This window comes from Haliotis cracherodii, unplaced genomic scaffold (assembly GCF_022045235.1).
Source record: "Haliotis cracherodii isolate W230 unplaced genomic scaffold, xgHalCrac1.p SCAF_5, whole genome shotgun sequence".
Taxonomy (NCBI): domain Eukaryota; kingdom Metazoa; phylum Mollusca; class Gastropoda; order Lepetellida; family Haliotidae; genus Haliotis; species Haliotis cracherodii.
The window spans coordinates 22,132,674-22,138,673 of NW_027266308.1; positions in this window are offsets into that span (position 1 = coordinate 22,132,674).

The window sequence follows — 6,000 nt, forward strand, 5'->3', positions numbered from 1 at the left end:
GCATTGGTCAATTCACTTAAACAGCGTTTAATTAATAGATGGATGCTTATCAATGGCAATATACTTGCCCTTCTCAACTGTGGAAGTGGTGATACAAAAAGGACATTCTCTAAATCCAGGGACAGGAGCAGGATGTCATGCCATGTACTCCTCTCGGCAAGGACTATCCACTTGGAGAGGTGTCGGGAGTCACTTGTTCTATTCGAAGTGGTGTCATAATTATTTGCCTGACGAGAAAGAATATCATAGTATAGAAGTAATTATGCAACTAATGCTAGTTTCGGTGTTTTATTGGCCCTATGTTTGATTTTTTAAATTGAGTTATACAAAAAAGCAACCATTTCATCTTTTTCTCAGTTATTTATCAAATAAAAGACCAGTTTACCAGTATTTGAATCTATGGTTTTGGGGTCACTATCAAAAATGCATGATTCAATGTACCAGTAACGATGTTTTAGTAAATACGAGTTTCCCTAAAATGAAATTGATATGACATGGAAAGGAATATGTACGACGGTATGTGCCACTTCTTAGCCGACCGGCCCACATGCACACCTGAACATGAAACACATGAAACACATGCATATATGCAGATTAAAAACTGTGTAGCATTTAGTCTAGTACATCAGAATTATCACAGAGATCCCCAATAATGGGTTTTATACATTGCACTTTGATTGTGGACAATAGAATCCAGATCTTAAGTGTGACAATCAAATGTTTGAAGGATAATGTGAACCATTAAATGTTACGCTTACCATTTTGAGAGCAAATAAAGCATGAATTGGATTGCAAAGCAGTACTATGTTGACAGATGGAAACATGACAAAGTACACTGTCTTCAGGGTGTAATTCATATCTGTTGTATCAATGTTGAAATCCAGGATTTTACAGGAAGGTCTCTTTCATGCCATCACAGACTGCAACGTCGAAACTGTATGTTCTAAAAGTATAAGAAAATGCGTAGATGACCCTTATACTATAGCATATTATCAGTCTTTATGTAAACCTTTGTACTCTACAATCTTCAAAACTTATATCGTGATAGAGTTAGATGAACAGGAATGCAACAAACAATACACATAACTGTGAAACGATCAGTATTTTACAATGATATACGTGAACCTCTGAAGGACCCTTTGACATACCAGTTGATTTATAGAGCATTGCGATATTCTAATGATACACGAGAATTTGCACCGGTATATGGATTCCCAACAATAAGATCCACACAACATTGTGAATTTCAAGACAACAAGACAAGACACATTTTTATTCGGAACTTCAGACCACCGGCTTATAATACAATGGAAATATACTGTGTATATATACAATATACAATATGTGAATTTCTAGGGATTAATGATGCCTTAGAATCTTCAGAGTCCAGGTTTTTTATTTATTTTACCAATTGCATCTCTCATTTTTAAGTATATTCAGGAGATGAATTTTTGAAGTATTTCTTTTTCTGACTGTTTATGATGTTACCTGACGACGTGTCATACACGATGCTCACTGATGTCCAGTTGAAGGATTCAATGACATCAGCGATGAAGGTGGTAGGTGTCGATTGTTCCGGTGAAAATTCCTTAGATATTGCCTCCACATTAAGTAGTCTTCCCTCTAAGTCAAGAAATAGTATATCAAACCAATAGTCATAAAATATATAAAAACTGAAAGTCATAAAAGTCAAACTACCTATCTATGCTGACCCTTCACGGCAGGATATTTTTGAAATATAGATATGCTACATTTACATGTTGGAATTCCCTTGCTCTTGCCCTTTCCAATCCCCAGCCTTCCCTTTATATCGAGCAATATTCCAACAGTTCCTGACTTTCGTGTCTATATTTCACAACTTTTGAGGTACAATCGAGCATGCACATTATGTTCCCATTTTTCCGTGCGCATGTATTGCATAAAAGATCAATGAATGACAACAGATCTGAAAAATATGCACATGTGTTTGATGATAAAGAGTTGAAAATAACGATGAAAAAAATTAGAAATTGTAAGTTTATATCCAGGAGGAAAACTGAGGATAATAAACAGTTTATCAAAGACATCAAGGTGCATTTCTGGAAAATACACTTTACGTTTAAACCAATTATATTTAATTATCATCCGTTGATTTGTCGTAGCATAGCCTTATCAACTATTCAATGGTCATTATGGCACTCTTCCTGAAGCGCAAGACCCGATGATGTCTGGTGGATTTTGACAGTGACGAAGATGCCTGCCCATAATAACCTTAAATGACGGCATGCATTGTCAGCATGGAAGACAAAACGTCGACCAGCGTTTCTTGCAAGGTGTAGTCCTCCCATGGACGAAGTCCAATGGCTTTATGTCCGAGACCGCCTCTGTGGTCTAGTGGTAGAGCGTCCGCCCGGAGTGCGGAAGGTCCGGGGTTCTTTCCCCGGACGCGTCATACCAAACGACGTTAAAACACTGCAAACACGAAAACGTCGTTTTTTTCCGTATATGGTCATTGGACGGAAAAACGACTAAAAATTCATTAAAATTGATTAATTGGTCAGCGTCTAGAAAGTGTCCAGAAAAGGGTCGAGTTTTTCAAGCGTAAAATGGACGGAAAAACGATGCTTTTTGCTCCGCCTTGTACAACTGTTAACGGCCAATCAGATGGCGCTGGTCCCCCGACGCACGTGATGTCCAAGGCTTCCTTTCGGAAGCTTTAGGTTTCGTATTTCTGGCATGCCTTGCTCTAGTATCTCTCGCGCGCAGTGCAGCGAGATTTGCTGATAAGCTAGTTTTAGGATATGTTACATGTTAATAGAATTCAGACACGCGCCAAGAAGTCAAACCAAACAATGTTACTAAGTTTATTGTGGTAACGGCTATGTACAGTTACCCCTATCGGATAATGGGTTGTGTTTCATTTGGTTATAACAATAACTAATTTTTTAATGTGAAGTTTACAAGATATACGACTTGGACGCGAGGTCGGTCACATGACGTTCTTCACGTGACTGTATTCTTGAAAAGCCGTAAACACTGACTACTTCCACATTCCTGGGGAAAACCCTTGGAATTCCCTGGTACGAATTCATACAGAAGCGTGGTTGCAAGCCCATTTAAGGATACCCTCGCTACAACCCATCCCAGAGAGAAAAAAAACACGAAAAAAAATCCAAACTGTCGCAGTGACAATTTACAGAAATCTACGAATTTACCTTAGTATCTATTTGACACATCTTCACAATCACCTTTCAATGATCGGCCAATTGATCAGTGATGCCAAAGGCTTGAAATAGCCACAGGTTAATTAACAACTTCGAAAATATCTCCCGTCACGTTTATCGTGTCGGCCATTTTGACGTATTGTACTTGATGTAAATGTATTACGACGCTGTCATTGTAATTGACTTACTGAGGTAATTCTGTAAAAGATCTTCTCATCTTATGAGGATATTGTTTGGAATATATTTCTTGTAAACATACTAAAACATATGTTCCTCGCTTTGGGGGGAACTATTTTATTCAGGGGTGGCCCATTAAATCTAGTAGTAAGTCAAGGCACCATGCGTGATCTGTCATTTTATGTGTTTAAATTACGATTTGGGGCGTTAATAAAATACACTGACGCAAGTATATTCTATTCAAATCAATTGGATAATTGAATATGCTTTCTTTTACATATTACATAACATCACTGCACAAAATATGAACAGTTGCAGTAACACACTACGGTAATCGCATTAAACATCATTTTCAACTGTACAGTATTTCAGTATTTCAATTATATCATGGTGTATCAGACTGCTGTGGGATAAAAATCCGAAGTGGTTCAGGTCATCCAATGGGTGTTCGGGAAAAGGTGAGCGTATCCTGCCACACAAGTGGCACCCGTCACATACACATGCAAGGACAAGTCAATTGTTCACCTGAACAAAGCACGGAAACACACAATGATGCCCGTCCTCAGTTTTACCGAGCATGTAAATTATTTTGTCCGTCAAAAACATGGACGAGTATAAACAATATGTTCATTCACGTAATACATGTCATACATTTGACAAAATGTATTGACTCGGAGCATTATTGTTAATCACAGAGTATGCAGTTGAACTCATCACCCATCCCATTATTGATAACCCCTTCTTGAAGATCTATGAAATCAGAAGCTGCAACACTCTATCTTTTAACTGGCATGTCAGACTTCTATTTCATTACTCAGTTTTATTTGCACGGATTACTATGGAAGGGACATTGTCTCGTTGTCGCATTGTCGCATTGATGCCTTTACAACAACAAGCAAAACCTGTCAAAATTAACAAAAGCGCGACAATTGGCCATTTGTCGCATTGTCGCGTGCTCGCATTGTCGCTCTTTGATAATCCTTTTCTTTATTTTACAAAAGGGCGACGATGCCGTAACGCGACAATTTCAAGGTCAAAATATGTCTCGTTGTCGCATTGTCGCCCCATCACAAATGTGTATAAAAGGCGTAAAGTTCAGTTATTGTTACAGTTAGGAAGTTCAACCTGATAAATGTACGTCTTTAAATGAAAACACAAGTCCGTCCGCGAGTCCATAACGTTTTATTATGAGCTCTTCTCTAAAAGTGCTTAGTGTTCAACTCCCAGTTCCAAACACGTAGTACCTCCTCAATAATCCACATACCTCCAGTGCAGTGGTCTTCCGGAAGATCTTACTCTTGACCGTATTAGACAACTGACGAGTGCACGCCTGACCTGTGACCTCGTTGCAACCCTCATGGGGTGTTTGCCGAAGGGAGAGGTGTAGGAAATGTGTGCTCCAGCCCAGCGCAGAGCTCGCGACACACTGTATACTGATGTATACAGTATATTGCAGTTGATATACTGTATACTGCATTTGATACTTATTTGCGGAAATGTTACAACTTTCAAGATTCAAGATTCAATTTGCATATATTTCATATACAACAGACCGCCGTCATATATCACTGGAATACTGCTGAGAGCGGCGTTAAAACAAATTGTTTTCATAATGGAGCGCTGCAGTCATTTAAAATAGAACCGTATACATATGTACATGTAGTACCAACTCACTCTATTTGTTTCGAATATTCAGCAGAAAATATATCATTAACCAGGTCTTTGGGAAAAGATATCAGATTTTCATAAGCAGCCACATAGGGATGATAAAGGACCCCTCGCTGATTAGGTTCTTGTTTACTTAAGAGCAGAGTTGGCCATGTTAGATGATATAACCAAAATCCGGGAGCTCCGGCGGGGGGCAAGCTGGTCTTGTTAATGTATGGTATGAGCTGTGACGTTGACCCAAGAGAATAATGTAAAACATGAGACCAACTCAAGTCTATAATGATTGGGAAAGTCTAGATTTCCACAGCTTTAGCCTGAAATTAAGGATCGTTCTATGCTCCATTTTAATTGTATTATTTTCATTTTGTAGACATGGATGGACCAACCAGGAAAGAAATTGATGGAATATTAATATCACATGTTACCACTGATCCAGTTAAATTCATCACACAATAATAAATTAGTATTTGACATTACGGCATTTGATTATTAGGGCATGATCATGTACATGTTCCCTGTAGTAATGTACACACCAGTCAACTTGATTATAATTTTTATCAAAGTGTAGCGCGGCATCAACGATGCATGGACGGCAATTCGAAATTCTTATGGATAGCTTCAATAGGGACAGCGCCGGTGTCAGTACAATTTTCCTAGTTAAAATAAGTATCTACAAAATATAATCTGAAGCAGACAAGAACAATATTTTTTTATTAATGCTTACTTTCATGGATAGAATTAAGGCAATCTAGGCTTGCCAAATCGTTCTAGACTTGAGCTGGATTCCTTTTAAATTTATTCTGTATGGTCTGGGAGACGAACAGGCGTCAGTATCGCATGGAGAACTGGGACAGCCTTAATCAGTGTAATCAGATATGTTGTGGAGTTTCGGTTTTGGGCTGTTTGCTGAATATATAGAATTGCGAGTTATGTATACTCTGTATTCTTTCGT